Below are 24915 nucleotides of genomic sequence, written 5' to 3'. Positions count from 1 at the left end.
TTTTACAAGTTTTCTATGGAAATATGGACCAATGGTAAAATTTCTCTTCCACCTAATTTTTTATGTTTATAATCTTAGCTTTTTTTTCTCTCTTTGTCATTTTGATTTATTTACAGGGATGATTGAGGAGACTTTAGTTGTGCATCATTTGTATGTTTGGATTAGGAATACGTAGGTCTTGTTAGGAATCATGTTTGTTGTAGAATAAAGATTGGTTAACTATGTAATAACTATTGAATCTTTAAGTTTTATGAAAGAAAGTATTTTTGAGTGTATATATTCATTAATAAAGCATTATGGTTGGTTTTCTAGTTAAAATCGTTGTATAGCATCATAGGAAATAAAAAAGAACTAAAATGTAGTAGTTTGGAAACTTATTATACGACGGTTTTTATAATAAATCATGGTCTTTACAGATAATTAACGACGGTTTTTATAAAAAAAGAGTCGTCTGTTATAGGTAAAGATAACGATTTTTATAATAAAAAAATGGTCGTCTATTATATGTAAAGATTACAGTTTTTTAAAAAGGGTCATCTATTATATGTAAAGATGACGGTTTTTTTTTAAAAGGATCGTCTATTGTGAAGTAAAGATGACCTTTTTTTTCAAAAAAGGGTCGTGTATTGTATGTAAAGATGATGGTTTTTTTTATAAAACAACTGTCATCTTTATAAATAATCCACGACGGTTTTCATAAAAAACCTGTCATCTTTACATATAATACACGACGGTTTTATTAAAAACAGTGCGTCTTTCCTCCTATAATTAACGATCTTTACCTCTAAACAACGACGATTTTCTTTAAAAACCGTCGTCTTTGGGGATAAACAACGACGGTGAAAAGCCGTCGTAGTTTGACACCCAAATAGATGTCGGTCGATTTCACGACGGTTGGAAAACCTTCTACACGGCGGTGGTTTCCCGTCGTCTATTTCGATTTTTGTAGTAGTGCATGGCCATGGATACAAGCCATATGTCCCCTAAAACAAAACAATTTTGGAAGCCAGAATGAAGGGATGTCATGAGAAGAAGACTTTTCCATGACGATGGACCTAGCTACACCGATTGGTTAAATGATCAAAACTATTAAGTTAGTTTAATTGTATAAATGCTTGTTTTGTAAAACCTCTCAACTTTCAAGTCAAAGTTGTAATGATCTTGAAATCTAAAATAAATAAGGGCAATTTTGTCCATTTAAAAATTAGTAATTGTTTGCTTCTTGTCTTTTATTTAATTAGTAGTTTTTCTTAATCAGTTATATTGCTCTTTTTTTTTTAGTGAATAAAGAAATCATTCAATAAAATACATTTTTATTCAACACATTGCATACATCAAACAAAACATAATTTTTTTAAAAACAACCAAAGCAAAATAAAAAAATTAAAAAAAAAAACATAACCACAACATATTTAAAAAAAAAAACACAAACAAAGCAAAATTAAAACAAAGTATCTTCACTTCACTTCATTCCCGGTCATTGCCTCTCACTGCCCATACGTGCTCCATCAAGTCAACTTGACGTCGTTCATGAATATAAGACGATTGCATCTCCGTATATCGATCAATCATACAGTTCATGAAACTACTATCCCTAACCAACAGTTCATGCTCCAATGGTTGTCCATTTGCTCCCACAGGCTTTTCATAAATTCTTGTCAGGCCGTGTTCATGGGATCAGGTTCGAATATGTCTGGAGCATCATAATCATACTCATCCTCCACAATCATGTTATGAAGGATGATGCACGTCATCATAATGCTCCGCAGCACCTCCTCATCAAACATATGCGCAGCATCCCTAATAATTGCCCACCGAGCTTGGAGGATACCAAAACACCTTCCGACATCTTTCCTGTAACCCTCTTGATGGGCAGAAAATAATTTTTCCTTCTCTGATGGGGGATGCGGAATTGATTTGACGAATGTGGTCCACCTCGGGTAGATGTCGTATGCTAAATAATACCCATTCTAGTAGACATTATTGTTGATTTCATAGGTGATATTCGGGGCTTCAACTCTCAAGACATCGTTGAATACCAGGGATTGACCCAGCACGTTCAGGTTGTTTTAAGATCCGGCAACTCAAAAAAAGGCATTCCAAACCCATGTATCGAATCCAGCAACCGCTTCGAGAATGAAACTTTTTTGCCCTTTCCTATTCCTATGATGCTTGGAAAACCTCTAGCTTTTTTGTAGAAGCCCTTGGAGCTCTCTATGCGTAGGTTTGTGGAGGTAGTCCCTGGTGTAGAGAGTTTCAATTGTATCACAGAATTTGACCAAGCATTCTAGAGTAGTAGACTTCCCCATCCTAGTAATCTCATTTACTTGATCAGCAAATGCACCACAGGCCAACATTCATTTAACAGCTATAAGCTTTTGCTCCAGAAGAAGCCCCAAAACCCCAAAGCAACATCATACTTCTGAACGAAGTATGCATCGTAATTGCAAACATCATGCATAACTTTATTGAACAAATGAGGTTGCATTCTATATCGCCCTAAAAAATCAACATTATATTACACATAATTTTGGATAAAGTAGTCTTTCAAAAGATTCTTACCTCTAGAATGCCTATGTCTGTCCACGTTCAAGCCACGATCGACTTGTGAGCCTCGGTAGCGGCCTTGACTTGATATATCGAGCATTACCATTGCCATGGCAACTTGTTCATCATTTCTTGCCACACCCTTTTTTCTTCAGCTCGTCTACGCCTTTTTTCTTTAATTTCTCGCTCTTGCCTCTCCAAGCATCTCTTCATGTCTGACATTGAGAGTGGACTATGAAATCTAAAATCTGAGAAATGAAAGGATAGAGAAGATCTGATGTGAGAGGTATGAGTTGAGCCTCTGGTAGAGATGACACATGGTGTGATTTTAGAGGGTGAAAATCTTATCTGAAATCTAAGATTTGTATTTTATAATAAATATCGACACATGGCACCCGAGAATCTTATCCTAAAATCTTATCTGAAATTTGAGATTTGTATTTTATAATAAATGTCGACACATGGCAACCGAGAATCATATCCGGATATTTTATCCGAAAAATTCATTCGAATTATGAGATATGAATTTTATAATAAATATTGACACGTGAAAACCGAAAATCTTCTCCAAATTAATTATTTATGTTTAAAAAATAAAATAAAAACTAAAAGTGAATAGTATTTGCACTTTGCCATGACAATGAGTGGAAACACACCTTGCTTTTTGCAAGGGATACCACTATTCACATAAATAATGTAATACCCTTCCTCGCTCTTTGCCATGGCAAATAGGCGGAAGTGCTCTAAGGCCATCTCTAACCCAAAGACCTAAACCCAACATTTGGCCCCAAACCTCTCCCAACCCTTGAAAATGAAAGGGCCAAATACTAGACTATTTATTGCCCAGACCCAAATATTCGTGGAGCCCACTTTCAAATCAGCAACCCCCCCATGTGCAAATATTCCTCTGTGGGCCCCACCTCGTTTTTTGATGCTGCCATGTTTTCTTCCTGCGCGCCACTTGTCAATCACCTAGGAAGTTGCCGTTGGAATTCAACGGCAACATTTGTATCTTTTTGCTGTTTGTGTATTTATTTTATTTTTTCATGTAACTTAAATCAACGATGGGGATTAAATCTAAGCTATTTTATCGGGAAAAAAAAAAAGATCCAACGGCTGAAATTTAAATCCAACGGTCAAAATAATATTTTAAATTATTCTAGATTAGATCCAACCCCAAACTCACTCCAAACTCTATAAATACCCATCCATTTCTCAAATAATCTACCAAAAACATTTTATCTATTTCTCAATTTATTTTTCCTTTGTCAATCTCATCAATCTCCTTTCATTCTTGTTGAAGATGTCCACAAAATCTCAAAGAGGTGTGAATTGGAGGCCCCAAGAAGATGAGGCATTGTGCAAAGGGTGGGTTTCTGTCAGTGAAGATGGGGCTATTGGCACCAATCAAGCAAGCGACACATTTTGGAAGCATGTATATCAAAAGTTTCTGGAAAATGATCTGGGCATTAGTGGACCCGAGCGACGAACATATCAAGTCATTGCTTCTCGGTTCAAGACTATCAACCAACAATGTTCTCTTTGGAAGGCATGCTTGACTAAGCCCAATACAAACCCACGAAATGGCTCAAATTTACATGATGTGGTAAGTAACCATTCTTATTAAAGCTTTAAATTTAAATTTGTAATTTTATTCAACTCCATTCTTTAAATTTATTTTTTCATGCGTAGGACTTGTATGCGAAAACAATATTTCTTAATGATAATAAGCCTCCAAATAGGCCTTTCAAGTTGTACCATGCTTGGGAAATCTTAAAAGATTGCCCAAAGTGGAACGATATAAATGAGCCTCCCACACAACGTTCTTTTGAAGCTAGTGCAAGTATGGTGAATTTGGATAACGATGCAGATGAAATCACCATGCCTAGTCCAAGGCTTGAGCGGCAAGATAAACAAAAGGCTGTAAAAAAAAAAAAAAGGGAAGATGGCTGACCCTTCTCAACAAAAAAGGGATAAGTACTTGGAAACATTGGTGGAGCAAGGAATTGCTTTCGAGGATGATAGGAGATGAAAGCTCAACATATTGGACAAGTTTGTCCAAGATCAAGCGGATGCGTATCAGAAGCAACAAGATAAGGAAGCCAAAGAACAAAAAATAATGTCCATGGACATGTCCAAATTTACTCCAAGAAAGAAGAAGTATTGGGGGGATAAACAAGATGAAATTATGCAACAACATGCAGGGGGTCAACAGCCTACCATTAATCCTGAAGATAACTCAAGGGACTATTATCCAAGCCCCCACGATGGTGGTTATTAGTTTATTCCTATTGGCATTCATGTATGGTGAATTTGAAGTATTGTGTGTTTTCTTTTAGAATTATGTTGTGTGTTTTCTTTTGAAATAAAATTATATTTGTGGAATTTTAATTTTTTTAGGTCAAATTGTTCAAAAAATGTAATTATGAAGTTATTAAAAAGATTGAATGAAGAAAAGTTATTCATTAAAAAAAAAATTAGACTTAAACCATTCTTAAACAATTTAATAAAGTTGCGGACCTAAATTTGAGTCCGTAGGGTTGGGAGAAAAAACAATTTGAGTTTGGGCAAAACCCAAATAGTCACTTTTTGGAGGGGGGAAATTTGGGTTTAGCCCCTCATGGATTGGAGAAGGCCTAAGCATAGTGAAAGGAATTAATTACCCCTGTTTTACTGTTCTTGACCCCCTTTTTTGTCTTAGAGCACAGTGAAATGACGGAATTACCTTTTGGGTCTTTCCTTTTTTACCCATTCCCCTTCGAATCCCTTCTGCTGCAACTGTTTCTTTTGCTCCGAGAAAGCATTGATTTCTAACCAGGCTGGTTGGGGGACAAGAATGGAAGATCCGGCTTCACTGTTGAAGATCCATCTGGGGCTGTTCATTTCTATTTTGGGCACTTGCTGCTAATCGGACTGTCCTTTTGGTCTTCATCTGATCGGTTTTCCACTAAGCTATATTTCATTTGAGTGCTAGCTTGATCTTTGAGTCCGTTCCAGCTAGGCTTCATCCTTCCTCTCATCCCACCGGGTAATTAATCTAGAATTAATGATAGATAGGTTAACAATTAAATTCCAGATCATGCATATTTACTACTAAATCAATGATAGATAGGGTAACAATGATAGATGGGTTCATCCTTCCTTTCATCCCTGATTAATTATTATTATGGGTTTAACTCAAAGGGATTTATGAGTTTTCTTCATTTGTTTGATCTCTCTCAAAGATTATTGCTTTTTATTAATTTTAAGTTAGAAAAAAAGTTTAAAAACCCTCTGTATCGCTCAGGCACCCTCACTAGTAAAGTCTATATGGAGGAATTAAAGTTCAATGGATGGTGGTTTCTTTATTTTTAATAACGTGTGACTAAAAGTATAGACGCGAAGGCAATGTAAAAGGATAAACGGTCCACAACTGTGCCAAACCTAATTCATAAGGCTGTCATTAGGTTTTATTACGGCATCATTGTCATTAGGGTCTTCTTTTACAAGATAAGGTCTTCGAATCAGTAAGATATTTTGGTCAGTCTGCTTACAAGTTTCAATTCTTTTTGTTGTTCTAACTAGGTACAACAACATAATTTCGGGTTTAGGATTTAGGGTTTAGGGTTTAGGATTTAGGGTTTCGGGAGAGGCCTAAGAATTTCTTTTATTTTTTGCTATTTTGAGAGATGAGAATGAGGCCCCCGTGGTCGTACAATTCTTTGTTTGTTTGACATGGTCATATATGGTACTTGTTTTAAAATGCGGTAGTACGAATTGACTCGAGGGCAATACGATACTTCCATGCCTGAAGAACACCTCATTGGATTTCACTTTATAGTATGCATGTGAATGACTATTTAATATACTTATCTCAGCTTCCCTATTTTCCCTTTTAAGTTATTCATAAATCATTTCTATTCAATTTCAGTTCTTTAATTAGGTTTCGGATTGGCTATTTAATACATATTGGTAAACATTTGTACTGAACAATTCTTGGCTCCGCTCTTTGTTCTAATATTATTTTGTACTCGGTAACAATTTCAGTCAGTTGAAGTCGTCTTTTTTGCAATATAATTTGAAGTTGCTGAAGAGAGAGTCTCAACAGTCGACTATGTAGAAGAGAAAAAAAAGAGAGAAACTGAAGAGAGTTGCCACACCTTCAAGAACATTTTACAAACATTTTATTAGTGTTGACATTCAGTAATAGTCAAGCCCAGTCTACCCAATAAGAGATCAACACGTGGACTCTAACCATGAGAGATCAACCGACGGCTCGGTCAAACATCGACCACACCCCATGAGAGGGGTGGCCCCTTGAATTTTCCTCAAGCAGCGCTCTGCACCGCTTTTCATTAGCGGAGAGAAAATGGGGGAGAGGAGAGAGCAAAAAAAAATATAATAAAGTAAACCATAAATTCAACACCACTAAAGTAAACTCATTAGTATAAAATATAAACATCAAAACCCAAAATTCTTTTTCCAGCAATTATACTCTTGTAAAAATACAATAAGCCAAGTAATTTCTAAATATCCCATCTCAATTCCGAAATTCATTTCAAATGTTCATTCATGTGTAGAGTATTCTCAGTGTACATGCCCAAGAAACCTCAACATGGAAATAAATCCACATATACCCATATATATATATATATATTTGACACACAAACAGTCACCATAACAAGATATGTACGAGGGGAAACAATCCAACTCGGGGACTGTTTGTTCTCAACCACATATCGGGATCTTCCATCATACGTATGGATAAGGATGAGTAGTCCAATCGGGGGACTTTTGCTCCCCAACACGCACACGGGGACTTACATCATACGTGTGGCTGAATCCAATCATACGCGTAGACTAACATCCTCACACACCTCTCAAAAAGTATATGTGTGCCCTGATGGGTCCCAAAGACCAACTTTAATCCTTTTCATATCGAACCAGGGTAAGGTACAACAAATGGTGTGTAGCCACATAAATCCCATATCCCAAAATATATCCAAATCCATATACTTTAATAATAATAATAATAAAAAATAATAATCCCTAGAAATCCCATATCACAATGTAAAAGCCAAGACTAGCCCGATAATATAATCCCATAATCTCAATTAACCCAAAATAACCAATTTTCCAATCAAATCACATTTATGCAAGCAATTCCATGTTTGAAAAACAATGTTCATTTAAAAACATATGTCCACTCACAACATGTCCAATGCAGCTGAATTCTGAGAGGACTCTTCCTCTAGAGTATGTGAAGTGTGATACCTATTCGAGAGAATAAACGGATTAATTAACAAACGTACCCAACAATGAACTTTAACTCAAAACTCTAGTTCCTGGGTCTCGAAGTGTGCACAACCTTTAAGAAGGTTTATAGAATCATTCTAGTACTTCCAGAAGGATGAGACAGTCCCGGAAGACTCATGGTCAACCAAGCGGTCAAACTTTCCATATTGGTCAATCTGGCCCACAAGGCTCACAAGGCTCATGACCTCCGATTTCTAATCCGAAAGTTCCTACACAATCCTAGAGGTATCGACAACAACATACTTGAAATTGAAACCGATTGAAAGTTTTGAACCTATCGAACCCAGATATCTCAAAATAGGTGCAATATCCGTTCGATAGTAAAATGACAACCAATTCCAAATCCGAGCATACAATCATGCTCAGGATGACATAGGGAGCATTTTAGAACATAATGGGCCGACACACAATGGTCCATGTATCGCCACCCACAGCCGGCACCACGTGGATGTCTTGAGAAATTTCTGGACAGAAATTTCTCGAAACACACTATAATACCTATACCAACATATCAAGAACAACTAGGGGAGCATTTTTTGTTCTTGGACCACGGCCGAAAACTGATCGGAACTAGCTGGAACGAAGTGAAACTGTTTGCATAATTGGAGGTTAGAAATCGATCTCTAAAACCTCAAAATTAATCGAAACCAAGCATATAAACAAGTAGAGCACGATGAGAGGATGAAGTTTCATACCTTGTTCGATGATTTTGGTAATTAGAATCGTCGAAAATCGCACAAACAAAAGCAACGAGGAAACTAGGGTTTCACTCGGTTCCAGTCCAAAATCGCGACCAATTTTGGAGTTTCAAAGGTGGATATGGGTATGGATGTTTAGATGAGGACGAGACGAACGTTTTGTGGTTGGATGGAGGATAAAACGTCGGCCAAATAGGTCAGTCTATTTCGCGAAGAAGGGTCACATGAGCCAGGGGAGAGAGATAAATTCCAGAAAAAGGAGTTTGATCCAGAAAAAGGAGTTTGATCTGCTAATTAAATCAGAACTTCGAGATATTTACGATTGTGCCACTGCAATTTCGTAGATCATAATTTCTTCGTTTTAAATTTGAATTGAGCGTGCCTCATGTTGTTGAGGCCCAAAAAAAAATCTAAGGTTGGGCCCAAATATATTTTCACCCTAGTACAACACCAAGAGGAAAATCCTTATTTAAGCAACATGTCACGCTACAAGCTTAAGTGTGCCCAAACCAGGCGAATGCCTTGGGCTTGCTGAGTGGGTTGTGGCATGGATGGTTACGAGCATTCACGAGGCCCATTGATGGGCTAAGAAGTGGAAGTTTTGGGCTGCTTGGGATGACCAAAATTTGAGTACATTTCTTAAGCCCAAATATATGGGTAAGTGTGAGAGAGAATGAGTGGTCCAATAGCTTAGGGAAATATCCAATGGCTTGCAAACAATTGGAAAAATCCCACAACAGCCAAAATATCCCGCACCTTGATCAAATAGGCTATTTCCAACAGCTTGAGTAAACTCACAGGCCGCTGGAAACAAGATACCAATAGCCCAGCCCAACATCATGGAAAATATCCGGCATATTTGTCAAAACCATCAAAACCAAGTAAACTCCATGTGCTGATGACCTTTTGTCTAGCACCCATACCCATTATTTCCTCTTCAAGTTTTGGTCAGAAAACAAGAAGCAAAAGTGGGTGGTGCCTCACCTACATGGAGGAGTCCAGTTGTTTGAGGACCTTGGAACCCTAAAATGCTGCGTGCCTATGGGTTTAGGCTAGGGAAATTCCCCCAAACAAGGTAAATGGAAGAAAGTAAAGAAAAGGGGGAGGAAGGCTTGACAGAATTAAGGCTTCCAGTACCTATAAAAGAAGCCACCTTCTACCCAGCAAAGAACCCACTTTGGTGGCACGCACCAAACTCACCTTGGTTGCTGTAAGCCTCCCAAAGAACCATGAAATCTGATCGAAGGCAAGCATCCCCTCTGGAACCCTTCAATTTCATGCTTTGTTCTTCCATCTTCTTCCTCTCTCTCTCTCTCTCTCTCTCTCTCTCAAGACACATATGGAGTGCAAGCTTTATCTCTTACCTCTGAAATCTCTGCAATTTTGAGCCCCATCCTTCCATGTCTCCCCATTTTCCCTTTTGATAAACTGTTCCAAAGCTTGACAGAGTTTTTATGGAGCTGCCGGAAACTACTCAACACACCCAATATACCCCCATCCCTCTCTCTTCAACATACCCTCTTAGAATATCTTCCCCCTTTCCTTAGAACCCATGCTTCTCATAAGAACTCACAACCTTTTCTCTCTTTCATGCTAAACTCGTGAGTGCTCAGCTCCCATGCCACAAGCTTCTCATGCCAAGCCTAAGAATTTATCTGTAAGCGACTGTTGGTTTCATTGGTGAAGATGACCAAAGTGTTTCCTAAGGCTCAGCTACCCTTTCAAAACACTCTTGGGGCTCGATCCTTAAACTCAGACTCAATGGGCAATTTCATATTTTTGGCTCTTTACAGAGCCCAGCCTGCAGAGCTGAACGAAAAAGCCCTACACATGTCTACGGACTCGTATTCACTAGCTGTACCCAACGATGCGACTCAATTCCCCAAGTTCTTTTCTGAACAAAAAGCGACTAAAGTGCCCTTACTCCAAGGGCAGAAATGCAATGACAAAATTAAATAATTAATTAGAAATAATTTATTGGGTCGGGGTTTACACAACAAACATCCACGAACTCGTGAGTTCGAGCTCTACGTAGTTGAACCAAGAAAATTTCCAAAACTAGTCCCGAATAAAGAGTGAACCTTAAACCACTTTAAAACCTTAAGGGTACAACCGCCCCTTCACTTTCAAATTTAGAAAATTAAATTAAATTTTGGGACGGGATGTTGCTATAAGGCTGCATTTTCATGATATGAAACCTCATCGGCAACAATTAGAGTTTTATTGTAATGCTATTTCTTTTCCATATATATATATATGGTATAACTTAGATTAATTATGTAATAATTAGAAAAATAAAGAAGACTTGTCATCCTGAATTTTATTCCATGATTTGGCTTGCTCATTATTACTTGTGTTACATCATAACAAGTGGTAAATAATCACCTTACGCTAATGGTAAAGCCACAGTAGTATATGCAAATTAACAACTCAAAATAATTAATTAGCTTACTAGATAGTGATGAGTAATTGTGGGGGTCTTTTTTTTCAGCAATTACGGATGGGTTTGTGCTGCTGTAAGAGCAAATGAGGGGACTTGCCCCTATATCTAAGTTCAAGAATCAGACCCAAAAAGTGCTTCGATAGGGTTATGGAGCCTTAGAAAACAACTTGGTCTCCTTCACCAACAAAACCAACAGTTGCTTATAGATAAATATATGACTTGGCTTGAGAAGCTTGTGGCATGAAAGCTAAGCATTAATGAGTTTAGTATTAAAGAGAGAGAGGGTTTAGATTTCCTATAAGAAACAGAGGTTCAAAGTAAGGTGTTCACCCGTTTTGATTTTAATCCTGTGATGGTAGGGTAAAGTTACCCATTAGCTTGACAACCATTGGTGGTCAACAAGTCAACTTTCTTTTGTGCGTGAACGTGCCACTGCTAGCAGTTTAAAACCCTAGCAGACTTCTAAAAAATACCACGACGGTTTAGATTTTTGATTTAGGGTCGTTTTTATTTTATCTGTTTTACAAGCTATCTTCACTCACTAATGCACACACACACTCTCTCTCTCTCTCTTTTATGATGAATTTAGTTTAAAAAAAGTCTCTAATGACACTCTGATAGTTTCTAAAAGTAATGATGTATTGACTTTGGCTTTGGGAACCCTCGAGCATGGTGGGAGAGTCAGAGGTTTAGGAGCGGAGGTTTCCCCTAGTTAATACTTCAATTTACCCAAACACCACATAATAAAGTTTGCCGATAAACTGAAGGAAAAGAGGCTATCAGAGAAGAGAGTTTGAAGATGGAGGCCAGAACTAAGGAATTGTTACAAGCTGACCGGGAATATATGTTGAAACAATTCAGCTAATTAATTCCCAATTTTGATCCTAGTGTTGGTAATTTTTAACAACAATATTTAAAACCTTGTGTTGAGGCCCAAAATATTCACGGTTCGGCCCAAATAAATTCTCGGCCCAATGCGATGCTTTACCAAGAAGAAACCCGATTTGGGCATGCGAAAGTTCATCATATGCGCTTGCACACATGCCACGCCAAACGACACGCCACGCTAAGCAAGGAATTATCATTCCGCACCTAATCACGCCACAAGCCTAAGTGGGCCCAAGCCACTCAAATGCCCGGGGCTTGCTTGAGTGGGTTGTGGTATGGATGGTAATAAATTGTCATGAGGCCTATTGATGGACCAAGAAGTGGAGGTTCCGGGTTGCTTGGGAGCCTCGGAACCCAAGCCCATTTCTTAGGCCCAAACATATGGGTGAGCACAAAAAGGGGAAAATAGTCCAACCAAAAGCCCAGTCAAAATGGCCCACTAAAACTAACCCAAATAGCCCAATATTTGATAGGGGTGGCCCATTTGTTTAAGGGGCTGATTTCCTATCCTAGAAAATAGAGGTAGCAAACAACTAAAAAACCCCATCTATTGGCTGAAGGATAAAGCCATAAAGAAGCCATGGAAGATCACATTGGTTGATGAGAAGGAAGAAACAAGTTTCAAAGCAAAAGAAACATGCAAGGACCCAAGGGAATATTAGCATGTAAGCTGCCAGGAAGAGAAGCACCCTTCAGACCAAGCATGTGCATCTGTTAATGGAGTCCCCACTATGCAGCTACGGGAAAGGAGAGCCTTGAGCTCCCAAAACCCCTGATTTTGTGCAAAGGAACAGAGAAGATTTCACCAAAAAAGGATGATTGAAGGGATGAAGGGAGAAAGGAAGGGAAAGACTTGACAAAATGGGATGGAAACCATTAGGGTTTCTTGGAAAATGTCAGCTTCCAGCGGCTATAAATTGAGGCCTCTTCAACCCAACAAATGAATCCACAACTAGAGAGCAAGCTTCCTCTCATACTTGCAAAAACTAGCAATTTCGTGCACTGTTCATCTTCCTCCATTTTCTTCTTCTGACAAGCTGCCAGAGGAACATAGTTCTTCCCTTTTCTCTTCCTAGCCACATATGTTTGAAAACCTCTTCTTCCTCACCTTAAACACTCCCTTTTCTCCCTAGGAAGCCATATTTCCTTTTGGTGCTCAACTCATGCTAATTTTGCTCCCATGCCACAAGCCCCTCATGCCAAGCTCAAAAGTTTATCTGTAAGCATGAAGAAATTACCTGTAAGCTGCCATTATTTTGGTTGGTGAAGATAACCAAAATACTTCCTAAGGCTCTACTGCCTTTTCGAGGTATTTTGGGGCTTAATTTTCGAACTCAGGCCCAAGGGGCAATTTCTTCCATTTTGCCCTTTACGGCAGTCAGCCCATAGTAGCTGCCGGAAGATGCAAAGCGACTGAAGATGCAAGGCGTGCAGCTATGTCGCATGTTCCGAGAAGAGGATGAGTAGGAGGCAAGATCGCCGGAAGGTGCAGGGCACCGGCAGCTATGTTGGATGTTCCGAGAAGAGGAGAAGTAGAAGGCAACACGCTGGAAGATGCAAGGCAGCGCCGGCAGCTATGTCGCATGTTCTGAGAAGAGAATGAGTAGGAGGCAGACCTGCTGAAGGTGCAGGGTAGTGCCGGCAGCTATGTTGGATGTTCCGAGAAAAGGATGAGTATGAGGCAGCACTGCTAGAAGGAGCAGGGCATTGTCTACCCCTGCATCGGATGTCCCAAGAACATAGGGGCTATGGGAATCATGCCGCCATGCGCTATTGCTAAAGCCAAGGGGAACACCTGCGCATGCAGACAATCTTGGGAAAAGTCACAGAGGAGGAATTTCCCGAACCATAATGATACAAACGCAGCAAGACGACACTGGCTCTTCGCCTACTACAACATCTTCACAATCATTCTTGAGCAATGGAGGGGCCTTCCCCTCTTCAATTTATCATCCGTTGAATAAAGGTGGCCACTAATAATTGACGACGGGTTAGTGGATGCCATGGCAGATCTTCACAAGCGATGAATCCCTGCAAGAATTGCCAACAAAGAATACGCTGAAAAAACGGCAAAGCATAAAGCTAGTTCTCTGTGTTAAAGCCAAGCAATCTCCACACTAGCATGCAAGCCATATAAAATTTACAAGCCAAGCAAAGCAAGCTATCTCATGCCAAGCGAAATGCATAAACAAAAAAAATATTTTTGAAGTATCATGCAATCTATTACTCGAGCTCATGATAAGCAAATTCCATGCTCAATCAATCATTCCAACAGACCTTTTTTCACAAAGCAAGTGCTACAAACTGAGCACTATTTACCTTATAGTAACCTTTTTCACAAAAACAAAATACCTACGAGTTACACAGCATCCTTGCAGACCCATCATACACATGTTTATGTCTATCCCTATAAAGCCAAAAAAAATAAACAGTTACCCATGACCAAATTCTAAGCTCATAAAAAAAAAATTAATAATAAAAAAAGAAAAAGAAACCAATGGTGCTTTTCTCAAAGCTTTCAATAGCCTCTAATCCTATGCATTAATCATGCGATTACAAGCATGCGCTCGTGATGCATATAGTTCAACAACAAAAAAGCGGGTCAAGAACGCAGCACACGCAAAATATACGCCAAGCAGGGCAAGTCAAGCTCAGGCCAAAGGAAACACTTAAGCAAATACCCAAGCAGATACAATTTATCCATGGCAAGTTTAAATTTTCAAGCAATTCCCATGACAAGCAAATTCTTCCTCAAAATGCAAAAGGATTCAAGCATTGCAGAGCATGCACTCTATCAATTTCTATTTCCACAACATGGGAGAAAAGTCCAAATTTATTCAAGCATGCGAAAAACAAGCCTAGGCCAAGATATCAGTCTATATCTATTCCTACAGAGTTAAAAAGAAGGACCTGAGATTCCAGTGAACGAGCAAAGCCTATGTGCATGAAGAGCCCAACAAGCCCCTCGATAGATTCGAGAAATTGCAAAGAAGAAAGGGCATACCTTGTCAATCACCTCAAAGGACGACCTCAAATGCACCAAGAAAGAGGGGTGGTTGGTGCTGGAAGAAGGGTAGTTGGTGCTAAAAGAATATCGTATCTTCTATTTCACGTTACCATCTCCTTCAGCACCATTGTTGATCTCATTATTTATGCAACCAGCTGACCCATCATTGCAATTATCCTCATGTTTTTCTGCGCAAACTTTGGCACCATCATTATTTTCAGGCATACTTAAGAATTGGTCTTTCTGAAGATGGATACTTCGGCAACTAATACTTGCAAGAACTTCTTCTCATGGCTATACGACAACTCCTGAAAAATGACAAGCTTTATTCATGCAATTGCACTACAGCAAAATTTAAAGCTTTTCAGATAAAACATCTTGCGAAAGGCTTATGGGGGCTTAAGAGAATCCATCATAGCAAACAGCACATGCAAACTCCAAATGGCTTGGGGGCTTCATGCCAAACAAAAGAGAGAGACAAGAATCCTGAAGCTGTTGTAAAATTTAGTTTTCCTCTTGGAGGAAAGCAAACTGCTTTGTTACTTATCCGGAGGAAAACAAGTCAGTATGAATCTCTTCCAGCAACTCGCTTAGCCTCTTCCTTCTCATCTTCAGTCTACTTCTTCCAAAAATCTTCTTTGAAGCAAGTTGCAAAAAAAAATAAAAAAAAAAAATAAAAAATTTACAAGCAGGCCTCTACTTTGTTTCTCGACCCTGAGTAAGCCAAAGAGAATATAACCCAACTCATCAACCAATTGCTGACCGCAACAAGCTGACTTGAGGGCTTCATGCCAAGCAAATTCAAGGAAGGACACCGTGTCATCCAAACAAGCAAACCCATCTACCTTTTTTGCCACACAGTATAAATCATCTCTTTGATTACAACAAGCCTAGATAATCTTGCATTATGGTGAGAAACAGTTTTCTATTTCCCCTTTTTGAAACAAGCCAAGTTACATTCTTCCAACTCCTACTCTACAAGCAAAGAATTTTTGGCGCTTCCCTTACTTCAAATCTTCTTAGCCCCTGTCCTATTTCAAACATCATGCTAGTAAAATTTATCCCACAGCAATAGTTCAACAAACTCATCACATCTTTGGAAGAAAACTCAAAACGGCCTCAAGAACTAGCTTGTTCTCTTTCTCACCCAAAGTCCCTCTGATCAAGCAATTCGAATCTTTCATAAACCTTCATATTGCAAGTCAAGATGAAAAACTCACCTTTATTCTATCAAGATCCCAGCAAATCAGTAAGAAGATGGCATTCCTCATGCTTTGGAACCTCTCAATCAAGCCTGAAAAAGAAACAAGGGAGTACGTTGGCGATCAAAGGGAACTAGTAAACAGAAAGGGGGTGTCGGAAGTAGAATCGCTATTAAAGCATAATGTTTTCCAAAGAGAAGTTGCAAGAGACCAAGACTCACTTTCATGCTATCAAATTAGACTTCTCATGCTTTATCATGTTGTCGAGCTTTTAAAACAAGAGAATATGTTAGCCAAAATCAGACGCCGGAAAGGTACTCATACACAAACGGATGTGCCGGAAGCATAATTTTCTCAAAGTGCAAGCAAACTCATCTATCAAGCATTTGACAAAATTCACAAGGTGTGATACCAATTCACATACCAAGAAATTTCATTTCATTCAAGCATTCCAAGCAATTCGGGCATTTCAAGCAAATTGAAGAACTCATGCTCTTGCGACAATACCATTCCACTTCATGCTCTCACGACAATATTGCTCAAGAACATGCTCTAGCAATACTCAGATCAGCACTCAATACCAACAGAAAGGACATGCTAAATTCCCAAGCAAAAGCAACATGCCAAGCAAAACTTATACACAAGCTTTCCAACCATCCTAGCTAGAATATCCCACCTTTAGAAAATCACTATAAATCAAGCTTACAACCAACAAATCCCAGACTTTCCAGATTAGAACTAGACATATCAAGCTTCATTTTCCCAAAATTTCGTTGCATTTCGAGCTAGGGAAGCATGTCAAACAGATTTCTAAGACAGCCCACACAGCAGAAACTGTACAGCTCCAGCACCTTAACCCTTACTTTGAAATTCCACCGAAAATTCATTTTTTCTTCAAGTGATGCAAGACCAATTCCAACATAACCATTGAGAAGTCCATTTTTATGTCTCAAAAGCTCCAACTCAGATTCGAAAAGAAACATTTCAAAAGTTCAAAAAGCAGCCAGCAAGCCACTTTGAGATATTTTGACAAGCACTTGGCATGCATACCCAAGTGAGCTTGTATAACTCTTGTTTATCACCAAGCTAGAATCCTAAATCAAAAGCTCAACCTTAGAATTCGATTTCTAGTTCACAAATTCTGGGAAATACAGAGGAACTCAAGCATCCAAGCATAGAAGACAAGCATGGAACAAAGGCATCAACATCAACTCATGAACATGCTTTAGAAAAATGGAGGTAGAGAGCACTAGAATGGGTGGATGATCCTCAATTTTGGATATGTTATAGACAACATAATTTCAAGCAAATTTTGTGAAGCAGCGCAATCATACGAGTATCATAAGTTAAAGACACATGCAGAAGAAAAATCTGCAAAAACTCACCAGCCATGGATGAATGCAGAAGTTGCAAACCAGCTTTGAGGTATCAGAAAATTTCAAAAAATTCTGCAAATTTTACTGGCTATAGTACTCGAGCAGATGAACAACTTTGATTGAGGAAGTTTTCTGATCCGAGCTTCCGAAATATGACTTATGTACTGATGCACAATACCCACGGGTTTGGGTCTTGAAGAAGAAGAAGAAAGAAGAGAATGAGAGAAAATCAGAAAATAAAGCACATCATGCCAAGTTCAGTGATAGGATTTTTAGTACCTGAGCAAACAGGGTTAAAATCACTGAAAATACTTGCAAGAATACAAAGTAATTGTAGTATAAATGCTCATGCAAGGTCGTTGTCCCCAAAGATTGTTTGACTAATTTGTAATTAAACTAACTCTTAATTAATAACTAAAATAGATTTTATCAAAGATTTGAAGTTTATGAATTTGAAAAGATTAAACTAACAGTAAAAGAAATCTGAAAGTTGGGAAAAAATAACAGCAAAGAAGAAAAACGATTTCTTTTTAAAGACTAACAATTTAAAGAAAACTAGGGTTTAGCCAACACCGTCGCAATCCTATGCAATTCTATCAATTACTTATGAATTTCCACATATATGCTTTGAAGGTTAGGTTGTCCTAATGCATACTTTCCTTGTGATGTTCAAGCGAAAACGTATATCTAACATGCAATCCGTCTGTGATGTTCAGATCAAATATAAACATGCAAGACTCATTAAGCTTTGTGAAAACCCTTTGAAAAACCATGCAACCCTTAAGAGCGTGATGTTCGCCTTAAGTGAACTTACAATTACTAATCACAAGAAGCCCTCCTCAATTTCAGGGTGATGTTCCAACAGAAATTGCATCAAATTACTTGTCTACATATCCTAATGGTGATCAGTCATTAAAATAGATAGATAGTTTTAAACACAGTGATTAATAATTCAAAGCAAACATGCATCCATTCATAAGCAAATTAATAAAACTACATATTCATGCTAAGGCTTACGGCCTCGCCCTAGCAAAAGGAATTAGTTACACATAATCATAATTGAAATCCAATAAAATATCATTCGAATGAATAAGAATGAAAACACCTGAAAGTAGCGAAAATCCAAAACCCTAGCAATTGCTCCAAAAGCCAAAAAGAAATTCTAAAAGGAGGTCCCTAAATTTCTGTGAAAAGAAGCTTAAATACCTCCTAAAACCTAGCTACCCCAAACCCCATAAGGAAACTAAGTTAAAATAAAATAAGACTAGGAAATAAAGTCCAAATTGGATTAGGAGAATCTGCCCAAATCTGCCCAGCCACGTTTTAGTCTCAAATCTCCTCCAAATCTGGCCCAAGATAGCTCGTTTTAAAGATAAAAATATTCCAAACACTTCTCCAGAAGGCCACGAACCCATTCGAGGTCATCTTGGGCTCTAAAATCGCAATAAAAGCCCAAAACGTCACTATTCCAGCATAGCGCACTGCTCCTTTATTTATTCGCCAGGAAATCATCGCTTGGTGGAAAAGTCTGAAATTCTGACACGATCAAGCTAAGTGACTCACGAACGTCCTCCAACTAGAATTACTCCAAAATTCATCCATTTGATTATGTTTTGCTCCGGAGGAAGTCGAAAACCCTATATTGGAAATATAATTCAAAGTATCAAAATTCTTCCAAAATATTAACTAAAATATAATAAGAATAGGGTTAAATATATAATATAAAATCGACTCATCATTCAGCCTTTTTATACAAAAAAGAGGTCAGAGCAAGATTAAAGTAAGAAGAGGAAAAGGTAGAAACCCATACCAACAGTTTTGTTCACACGGAAATTGGCACCCTTCCAGCAACTCGAGCAAATCAAAGAAAAGGGAATCCCAGAAGATTAGTGCGAGCCCTTCCTTGCTAGCACCCACGTTGTAAGCACTCACGTTGCTGCAATAACAAAATAGGTCAAAAGAGGGTTTGATGCTTGACAATCAAAACAAAGGGCAATATTCATGGATGAAGGGAACCCAGCAAATTCCTCAATAAAACCAAGAGAAAGCTAGAGAAGGGACATACCTTGCTAAAATCCCAACGGGTGACTTTGAATATACCAAGAAGGGAGCGAAATTGAGAATCATAGAGGAAAACCCGCACAAAAAGGTCCCTTCTAGCAACAGGGCTTCTTCAAGGGAGAAGGGCTAAAGGGGTTGAAATCGACTTGGGCTCTTTTCCCAGTTGAGGCGATGTTTTCCACTTGATCTTACTCTCTCACTCAGTTTTGAGCTGGGGGAACAAGGGAAAACGAAGAGAAGAAAAGTAGGAAGAAGTTGGATCTGGTGCAAGAAAAGGGAAGAGAAAGAAAGAAAATAATAAAAAAGAAAGGAAGAAGGCGTTTGGCATTGGGAATCAAATAACACTGGGCCAATTATGACACGTCGTCATTTTGCACGCGGGAAGAAGAGAAGTTCTCTACAAATACAAATCTGATTTTTTGGGTCGGGTTTAATTATTCGGCCCATTCCAGCACCTGTCCTGTTTCAAATATCCTTCCAGCACCTGCCATGTTTTCAAACATCCTTCCAGCACATGCCCTATTTCAAGCATTCTTCCAATATCTAGCCATAATGTCGCATGATATCACCTTCATTGAAGTTTTGTCCTCTAAATTCAAAGTGTTCGGAGGCTGGTGCTGTAAAATCAAACACAATGGTGAATCCAAGCTTATTGCATCCGCAACTCTAAGATTGGATCCCCACTATCCACTAGCACGTCCGACTACTGTCAAATGACATCCACCATGCTAAATGTCCCAAAAGCCATATTAAACCATGCTACCTTAGCCAAAACCAAGCATCCAAGCATGCAAGCCAAAATCAAGCATACACGCCAATACCAAGTATCAAGCCAAAATCAAGCATACATGCCAATGCTAAGCATCAAGCCAAATACCGAATATACAAGTCAAAGCAAATCATGCAAGCCAAAATCAAGCATACATAACTAATATTAGATACACAAGTCAATGCAACTCTTGCAAACCACAATCATGCAAAATCAAGCCTCTCTAGTCACTCAAGCAAATAAATCATGCAAGCTAAGTAGTTATCTTGGGCTAATCCATCAAGCATTTTCTTCTATATCATGCCATAAAATAGATCAACTCTTGGTAACTCTAGTAAGTGACCTCCAAAATTACAGTATCTAGGAAAGTTCTTCAAGGCAACACCCTCGGTGTTTAAGAAGGATTGGGTTTTAAGCGGGACCAGTGTGACCCCTCCAACCTTCCCGGAAAAGACCTAGCTGTAATTTCAGAGACTCTTAACCTGTTATCCTTGAGTTGCTCCTAAACCCATGCCATGCCATGCCACGGTAATTTATTTTGGGCTGAAAATTGATTATTCGGACCATTTCAATACACATTCATGGCCCCAATAATCAAGGGGGCTAATGTTGAGGCCCAAAATATTCACGGTTCGGCCCAAATAAATTCTCGGCCCAATGCGATGCTTTACCAAGAAGAAACCCGATTTGGGCATGCGAAAGTTCATCATATGCGCTTGCACACATGCCACGCCAAACGACACGCCACGCTAAGCAAGGAATTATCATTCCGCACCTAATCACGCCACAAGCCTAAGTGGGCCCAAGCCACTCAAATGCCCGGGGCTTGCTTGAGTGGGTTGTGGTATGGATGGTAATAAATTATCATGAGGCCTATTGATGGACCAAGAAGTGGAGGTTCCGGGTTGCTTGGGAGCCTCGGAACCCAAGCCCATTTCTTAGGCCCAAACATATGGGTGAGCACAAAAAGGGGAAAATAGTCCAACCAAAAGCCCAGTCAAAATGGCCCACTAAAACTAACCCAAATAGCCCAATATTTGATAGGGGTGGCCCATTTGTTTAAGGGGCTGATTTCCTATCCTAGAAAATAGAGGTAGCAAACAACTAAAAAACCCCATCTATTGGCTGAAGGATAAAGCCATAAAGAAGCCATGGAAGATCACGTTGGTTGATGAGAAGGAAGAAACAAGTTTCAAAGCAAAAGAAACATGCAAGGACCCAAGGGAATATTAGCATGTAAGCTGCCAGGAAGAGAAGCACCCTTCAGACCAAGCATGTGCATCTGTTAATGGAGTCCCCCACTGTGCAGCTACGGGAAAGGAGAGCCTTGAGCTCCCAAAACCCCTGATTTTGTGCAAAGGAACAGAGAAGATTTCACCAAAAAAGGATGATTGAAGGGATGAAGGGAGAAAGGAAGGGAAAGACTTGACAAAATGGGATGGAAACCATTAGGGTTTCTTGGAAAATGTCAGCTTCCAGCGGCTATAAATTGAGGCCTCTTCAACCCAACAAATGAATCCACAACTAGAGAGCAAGCTTCCTCTCATACTTGCAAAAACTAGCAATTTCGTGCACTGTTCATCTTCCTCCATTTTCTTCTTCTGACAAGCTGCCAGAGGAACATAGTTCTTCCCTTTTCTCTTCCTAGCCACATATGTTTGAAAACCTCTTCTTCCTCACCTTAAACACTCCCTTTTCTCCCTAGGAAGCCATATTTCCTTTTTGGTGCTCAACTCATGCTAATTTTGCTCCCATGCCACAAGCCCCTCATGCCAAGCTCAAAAGTTTATCTGTAAGCATGAAGAAATTACCTGTAAGCTGCCATTATTTTAGTTGGTGAAGATAACCAAAATACTTCCTAAGGCTCTACTGCCTTTTCGAGGTATTTTGGGGCTTAATTTTCGAACTCAGGCCCAAGGGGCAATTTCTTCCATTTTGCCCTTTACGGCAGTCAGTAGCTGCCGGAAGAAAAAAAAGCCCCTACACCTTGCAAGTGCACAAATCAAATGATAGTATAGTAAGCAAGCAAAGGTCATTCCCACAGAGATTGTAATCTAGAGAGATGTTTATCAATGTCACGCAACGAAAACACAAGGACTTCCACACACACGCCAACACCAAGGGGGGTTTTGATTTGATTTTGTGAATAAAACAAAATAAGGAAAACAAAACAAAACAGAATTTAAATTAGAGTTTAAGAGAAATTGGTTTATAATCAATCAAGAACAATAGCTAGGACTCACTATCCACCTCTAACCAATCAATCAATTCATAAACAACAATAGATAATCAATTTCTAGCAAGCATATGATGACGACACTCACAACAAGATCATGGCATTTGACTCGAGTTGTATGATTCTCTCTTAAGTGCATGTAAAGTATATGGCATTTACATCAATACGTGTATTCTTAATTGAAATATAGTATGGCATTTACTCAAATTAACAATCAAGAATCCATTAAGATCAAAGAGAATATGAGTGTCACAAAAACCCTAAAACATGGCATTTGTTATTAGGAATTCAAGAATCGATTTCTCGTAACTAGTTCTTAACCCAATTATTCGTTGCAAACAAGAACACATTCAATATGGCAATTGACCTATGTTCTACAACAATTTAATTCCAATACATGCTTCAAAGTTAGCTACTCAAAGAAACAAAATATTAGAATTCACATAACATAGAGAAACCGAAATCATCACACTTGTAGAAACTTAAAATCCATTCAAACTTGTTTATAGAATTGAAATCATGTTTAGGGCTTCAAGATTAAGCCCTAACTAACAAGAAATTAGTTACTCATGCTCTTGGCTGAACTCAAAAATAAATACATAAGAACTGAAACTTAAAAGAAGAAAGAAAAAGAAAGAACTCGTTGGCAGCTTTCTCCTCTTACGCGGTTGATCCCTTTTGGATGTGAATCCCCTGTATCCGGGCCTTGGCTGGCCTTTTATATCATTTATATCAAAGTTATAAACCCTAAAATTGACTGAGAGTCATCCAAGAAGTCTTGGTAAACAAGGAATCCAAATAGAAAAGTAAAAATCACAATTCCTAACTCCACAGGGAAATACAGCTCAGCCCAATTGTCACACGATTTGGGGATCTTTGGCCTTGTATAAAAATTATTAAAAATATATTTTAGAAAGATAAATGTCTTATCTTTCCAACCATATATATCACGTAACTTGGAAAATTCAGGAATGCTTCCGTTCTTCACATTCACGTAACATGTACGAAACTGTCTTGTCTGCAAGTGGGCTAACTTTACTTGTAATACTGTACCAATTGGCTTGGTAGAAAATTCTAGAAAAATCACAGATTGAACTTCAAGATGTTAGCTTTCATCTCCAATTGGCCTTGCACTAAAATTCCTGTTGATTTTTCCTTAAAACCCTTCTAAGGGGGCAGAAAAGCTGAAAATCAGAAAAGTAAAGTAATAAGCCCTTTTAAAATCTAATTCTCATACAAAACCTAAGTAAAAAAAGTACATAAATGAGTATATTTATGGACTTATCAAAATACCCACAACTTAGATTTTGCTAGTCCTCGAGCAAAACAAAACGGAAAATAAAAACAAAAAAAACAACGACTCAAAACAAACAAACAACTAAATTCCCAATATTGATCTCAGAGATAATCATCAACGGTTAACTTACTTCCAAGAAATAAGCAACATTAACTCAAGACATTATCAAAGGGTTAACCAAACTTTAATTGAACAACTTGGAGTGTCGTGTGTGAAATAGCCAACATTAATATAACCACGACTTAAGCTTCACAAAAGTTAAATAACCAAATAAGAACAAGTTTTAACTTCAATTCTCACCAAGGATGTTCACTCCAATGAAAACACTCGAAATTTGACTAGGTAATGTCACTCATGTATGTGAGAAGAATCAAAGCAATAGGATGTACTCACATAATTGAAATAAAAGCACAAGACATGAATAAAAGATCTCATGGGAAGATATCGCATACTTGAAAATATTTAAACCATCCGACCATAGTCCTTCCACACCTATTCTCCACATGAGGAACCACACTTCTCCTTGGATCAAGTAGGACTTTCACTAAGGTTGAAATAAGGCTTAGGGCTTAGGGTGAAACAAGAAAAAGATATGGATGAACAAACGAAGTCTAAGGGCTAAGTAAAGCTTTCCATGAAATTATAACATCTTGCACTTTAGCACACAATTTTATCTTGATACTGTCTTAAATATTTTTTTTTTTTTTTTATTTTTTCACTTTTTTTTTATTTTTCTAACTCCATTAGCTTTCTAATCAACCCATGTAACAAGTGTTAGGCCAATAACTCCCAAGCTAGATAGCTTTAGGGTATTAAGTGTAAAACACTCCTCGGGCTTAAAAACTCGAGTTGAAAGGCTTCGGAATCATACCTTTTTTTTCTTTTTTTTTTCTTCTTCTTTTTTTTCTTTTGAAACAATATCATATACACATGATTGAACATTTTGTGCAATTCTCCCTTAACCATGAAAGTGCTCTACAAAGCTCCTTAGAAGGGTGTAGGATAAATATACAAAAGGTTAAGGTGAGGAGAATTGGGTAAAGAATGATAAAGGCTTACATAGAAGGCACAAGGGGTTGACTAGGGATAAAATTGA

General features: G+C 38.4%; 1 long non-coding RNA gene across 4 annotated transcripts; it reads right to left on the bottom strand.

Annotated features, from left to right (window-relative positions):
- Positions 1-13329: 13329 nt before the first annotated feature.
- LOC148915039 (uncharacterized) lies at positions 13330-19620 on the bottom strand. Of its 4 annotated transcripts, none has more exons than XR_016123002.1 (7): positions 19522-19620; positions 19267-19392; positions 17466-17648; positions 16302-16632; positions 16099-16172; positions 14876-15186; positions 13330-13902 (listed from the first exon to the last, which is right to left on the bottom strand). It is a non-coding gene; the product is annotated as an uncharacterized LOC148915039 (long non-coding RNA). The 4 variants fall into 4 exon arrangements; XR_016123001.1 differs by having other exon boundaries at positions 14876-15511; positions 16505-16632; XR_016123003.1 differs by having other exon boundaries at positions 16505-16632.
- Positions 19621-24915: the final 5295 nt, after the last annotated feature.

The sequence above is a fragment of the Prunus mume genome, linkage group LG8 (assembly GCF_029339155.1).
Source record: "Prunus mume cultivar Tortuosa linkage group LG8, ASM2933915v1, whole genome shotgun sequence".
NCBI lineage: Eukaryota > Viridiplantae > Streptophyta > Magnoliopsida > Rosales > Rosaceae > Prunus > Prunus mume.
The sequence above is the reverse complement of the archived record's forward strand: the minus strand, read 5'-3'. Positions and strand labels throughout refer to the sequence as shown.